The sequence below is a fragment of the Chinchilla lanigera genome, unplaced genomic scaffold, assembly GCF_000276665.1.
Source record: "Chinchilla lanigera isolate Chin_1 unplaced genomic scaffold, ChiLan1.0 scaffold00024, whole genome shotgun sequence".
NCBI lineage: Eukaryota > Metazoa > Chordata > Mammalia > Rodentia > Chinchillidae > Chinchilla > Chinchilla lanigera.
In genome coordinates, this window is record NW_004955425.1 from 1,357,580 (window position 1) to 1,363,330 (window position 5,751).

The following is a 5,751-nucleotide window of genomic DNA, read 5'->3' on the forward strand; positions in this document are numbered from 1 at the left end:
AAAAAAAAAAAAAAAAAAAAAAAAAAAGGACAGGACTTTCCCAGAAGCTGACACAGCAAGCTTTCTAACTCAGTCACATCCATAACTAAATAAACCACTAGCAATGATGATAGAATTAACTACCCAGGAGGGGCTGCAGATGTGGCTCAGTGGTAGAGACCTTGCCTAGCACATGCATTATAACTGCAAAGGATTCTAGGAAGGTAGGATGATACTTTCATTAGCTTCATACTCCTCATATAATCAAAGAGACTTAGGGTTGGTATAGTGGTGCACACTTGTAATTCCAGCACTCCAGCTGAGGTAGGAGGATCACTTTTACCAGAGAAGTTATTAGATCTACAATTGTACTGGCATGTCATACTAAATGCCAAATACAAAAATGAATTGTAGCTGGGAATGGCGGTGCACAATTGTAATTCCAACACTGGAGAGGCTGAGGAAGGAGGACTACAAATTTGAGGCATGCCCGGACTATACAGCCAAAGCCTATCTCAAAAAAATTTCTTTTGGATGGGTTAAGAGGTTTGATATAAAAAAGAAAAACTATTGACTATATATATAAAATGTATGTGTAAAAGCTCAAATTATATTTCATTTGAATGAGAACTATGCCTTCTGTAGTCAAGTAGGAGAAAGGAAATTACTGAAAGAAGATGGAAAAGGAGAACTTATAGTATCCCAACCACTGTCCGTACTCAGGCCTGCGGTTCAGCAAAATATAAGAAAAGCACACACATGAAGTGAAGAATTTTGAATTTGACCTAAAAAAAAAAAGCTAGACACCATGCCTCATACCTACTGTTTAAAGGGAAACCTTTCACCTTTTCCCTATTTTAATATGATGTTTGTAATAGGTTTGTCATAAGTGGCTTTTATCAGGTTGAAATAAAGTCCTTCTACACCAATTTTATTTCTTAAGGGTTTTTTTAAAAATCATGAATGGATGTTGGATTTTGTCAAAGGCTTTTTCTGCATCTGTTGAGATGATCATATGATTTTTGTCCTTGTTTATGTTTATGTGGTGTATTACATGCACTGGTTTGTGTATGCTGAAGCATCGTTGAACCCCTGGGATGAAGCTTACTTGGTCATGATGTATGCTATTTTTTATGATTTTTTTCATTCTGATTGACAGTATCTCATTGAGGATTTTTCCAAAGAGATTGGCCAGTAGTTTTCTTTTTCAGTTGGGTCCTTAACTGGATTTGGAATCAGGTTAGTGCTAGCCTCCAGAAATGAGCTGGGAATACTCTTTTCCTTTCAATTTTATTAAAGTATTTGAGGAGTATTGGTGTTAGATCTTCTATGAAGTTCTTGTAGAATTCAGCGGTGAATCATTGGGTCCTAGGCTGTTGTTAGTTGGTAATTTTGTTTCACTACTGCTTCAATTTCATGGCCGAAATACCTAGTTGTTGTGGGATTATCTTCATGGTTCTATTTTGGTAATTCATACGTGTCTAGGAATCTATCCATTTCTTCTGCATTCTTCAATTTATTGGAGTACAGGTTTTCAAAGTAGTTACTAATAATCTGAATTTTGGCAGAGTCTGTTGTGATACTGCTTTTTTCATTTCTAATTGCATTGAGTTTGAGTCTTTTCTTTCTTTTTTGTGGTAAAATTGGCTAAGGGTTCATCTATTTTGTTACTTCTTTTGAAGAACAAACTCTTCAATCCAAGGATTCTTTGCATGTTTAAGACCCAATTTTATTAGCTTCTGCTGTGGTCTTTATAATTTCCTTCCTTGTACTAGCTGTGAATTTTTCTTGTTTTTCTAGAACTGTGAGATGCATCATTCATATTTGGCCTGGCTTTGTTCTTCTGATGTGAGTATTCTCACAGCTATAATTCTGAGAACTGATTTTACTGTGTCTCATAGGTTCTACTATATAGTACTAGTATTATTGTTTGATTCTAGGGACTGTCTAATTTCTTCTTCAATTTCTTCAGTGACTCACTGATTGTTCAAGAGGATCTTGTTTAATTTCCATGTGTTTGCATAATTTCTGTAGTTTCTTTTGCCACTGACTTCTAGTTTTACTTCATTATGAGCTGGTAATGTGCATGGGAGAATTTTTATTATTTGTATTTGCTTAAGTATGTTTTATGTGCTAGTATGTGGTCTATTTTAAAGAAAGTTCCATTTTACAGTTGAGAAGATTGTGGATTCTGTTGATGTTGGGTGGAATAATAGCAATTATATCCATTAGATCAAAGGGGTGGTTCAAATGTGACATTTCTTTGTTGGGGTGTGTGTTTGTGTGTGTAGTTGATCTGTCAGTTTCTTTTTTTTTTTCTGGGAATTGAACTCAGGTGCTTGCACTTGTCAGGCAGGCACTAGTGCCACTGACTTATATCTCTGGCCCTGACCTGTCAGTTTCTGACAGTGGGGTATTAAGGTCCCCTACAATAATCATGTTGATGTTTATCTCATCTTTTATGTCCAGTGGTGTTTGTTTCATGAAATTGGGTCAATCAGTGTTCAGTGCATACATTTTATAATTTTTATCCCCTCCTGTTGAAATGTTCCCTTAACCAACATGTAGTGACCTTCTTTGCATCCTCTGATCTGTTTTGGCTTGAAGTCCATTGTGTCTGAAAATGAAATTGCTATTCCTGCTTGTTTTAGGGCTTCCATTTCATACAATGTCGTTTTCCTTTTGTTACAGTTAAGTGGGCCAAAAATAGTCCAGGTTCTTGTACATGACAAGGAAAGAATTGCCAGGGATATGCCTTGTAGTATGTAGTGAGTAGCTACATTTACTGGAGATCATGGGACAGTAGCAGCAGGGATAGGCGAGAGAGTGAATCAGGAAAAAGGGGGCTAGGTAACTCGGGATTCCAGTACTTATAGGGTCTGACACCACTGGTATAAGGTCACTCCCACTGTCTCTCTCAACCTCCTGAATTTAAATCTGAATAATCATTAGGGTGGTGTTGTGTTTATGGTTGAATGGAGAGAATGGAAGTGGTTCGCACAACTTCCCTGTTTGAGGATTATTGAAGCATGGATAATCACTAGGGTGGTGTGGTGTTTACAGTTGACTCACTCCATTCCTTTATTTCTAACTGTACTACTATCATTTTTAATCTATGAGGGTCTTTTGGATTAAATTTATTTCTTGTATATAGTTTGGTTTTGTTTTTTAATCCAACCTGCCAATCTGTGTCTTTTGATTGGGGAATTGAGACCATTCACATAGTAATTACTGAAAAGTATTTATATACTCCTGTCATTGAGTTATCTGAAGAACTGATTTTACTGTGCCTCATATCTTCCAGTTGCTGATTCCTTTTAGTCCCTTATGCTTAGCTGATTACCCTACCAGGTATATTCATTTCATAAGGCCTTTTGGTATTGTTGGCTTCATCGTCTCTTTTGAGAATATCTTTGAGAATTTTTTGGAGCACCAGTTGGTGGTTATGAATTTCTCAAGTTTCTCTTTGTCGTGGAAATACTTTATTTCACCATCAAGTTTGAAAGGGTTTTGTTTGTTTGTTTGTTTGTTTGTTTGTTTGTTTGAGACAGGGTCTTGCTTTGTGGTACAGGCTGGCATTGAACTCACTATGTACCCCAGGCTGGCCTCAAACTGGTTGTGCTCCTCCTGCTTCAGCCTCCTGAGTGCTAGGATTATAGGCATGTACTACCACACCTGACATGAAAGATAGTTTTGCAGGATATATCAATCTAGATTGGAAATTGTTTCCTTTTAGACCTTGAAACACTTCACTCCAAACTCTTCTGATCGTTAAGGTCTGTGTTGAGAAGTCTACTGGGCTTCTAATGGGTATACCTTTGTAAGTGATTTGCTACCGTTTTCTTTTTTTGTTTTGTTTTGTTTTTTTGGTTTTTTTCTCCGGTACCAGGAACGGAACTCACGACCTTGCACTTGCCAGGCAGGCGCTTTTGCCGCTGAGCTAAATCCCCAGCCCCGCTGCTGTTTTCTAACAGCTTTTAAGCTCCTTTCCTTGTGTTGGACTTTTGAGATTTTAACTTTTATGTGTCATGGAAAAGTTTTTTTCTGATCATGACTATTTGGGGTTCTGTATTACTCATTTATCTGTATGTTAATTTCTTTCCTCATATCTGGAAAGTTTTCTGCTATTATGGCTGTACACATGTTTTTTAAGACTAGGAAAGGTTTGTTGGGGAATAGGCATAGCTGTTGAGGGACAAGAGGGGTCCCAAGTGGGTTGTCACTGAAGCTCTTTGTCAGGCAGGAATTTATACAGCAAGGTTACAATGTGGGTACAACATGTGTCAAATCAACCAATAGTAGTACAGTTAGAAACAGAGGAGCTGAATCACTTCCTTCCCTTCATTCAGCTGCAAATGCCACACCATCCTAATGATTGTCCATGCTCCCATATCCTAAGATAGGGAAGTTGTGGGAGCCACTTGTCTTCTCTCCATTCAACAATAAACCAAACACCACCTTAATTATTATCCAGGCTTAAACTCAGGAGGCCTTGCAGATTGCTGACATGGGGGCAGTGAGAGAGAGACCCTGGATCAATGGTGTCTGACTCTATAAATACCAGAAGCTGGAGTTATTGAGTTCCCTTTTTCCCTTTAAACTTGAGTCCTTGGGGCTGGGGATTTAGCTCAGCGGCAAAAGTGCCTGCCTGGCAAGCGCAAGGTCATGAGTTCAGTTCCCGGTACCGGAGAAAAAAACAAACAAACAAACAAACAAAAATGTGTTCTAAACTTGAGTCCTTTTCTCTTTTCCCCGTTGAGTCACTTTTTCCCTCCCTATTCCTCCCTATTCCTGCAACTGTCCCAGGGTCTTCAACAAATGTAACTACTTACTGCATACTATGAGGTGTGTACTTGGCAATCCTTTCCTGTCATACACAAGAAAGTGGACTATTTTTAACCCACTCAGTATTAGCATCTGGTGAGCCAGCCAGGAGGACTGTACCAAACCTTGGGAGACCTCACTGCACACTGGAGGCATCAGCAACTCAGAAACCTTCAGAGACCTCAGCAGAAGTGGGCAAACACACAACCCAGCCAATAAGGAAGGTAACTCCCCACTCCATGGGGAGACCCTCTCTCTTCCCCTTTCTGGGCAAAAAAATGGATTCCTTGGAGACAAGGTGGCCCAAGTGCCATGTGAAGAAGACTAGATTGTGGGATGAAAGGCTTCTGTCCTCATGGGGGGGGTGCCCTGAGGATCAGTTAGGGTTGTATCTGTTGTTGACCCACACCATGTGGGAAATCTATCTTGGAGGCTGTGACACATGGCTCAGTGGGGATGGGCACAAGCTCAGCAGAGTAGAAGAAAAGGGCGCTGGAGCACTGAAGAAGGTCACCAATAGACAAAGTCTTTAGTATTTGCTGACGCAGGGGACCAGAAGACGTGGACCTGGTCAGCTCAAAATGTCACTTCTCTGTGGAGTTTGATAGCTTGCTCTGAATATGAGTAGCCCTTCGTTTAGCATTAAGGGTGTTTGTGCCTCCCCGTGGGTCACAGACTCTTGTGGAACACTTCCTTTCTATAGGTTTTAGTAATTTCCCTTCTCCTCTTCTGATTTCCTGTCCCCTCCTCAGGCTTTCAGGTATCAGCATGTTCCATTTGTTTAGTTGTTGGTTCTGGATAAGTGAAAAACAGGGTTAAGAGATATAATGCCTTTCTGCAAGGGAAGAGAGGAGTTGGTCTGTTTAAACCTTCTGCCACTGGTTCCTCATGAGCCAGTGAGTGGAAGAACCAGCTCTTGCTCTAATCTGGGTCCTAAAATCCTGCCTA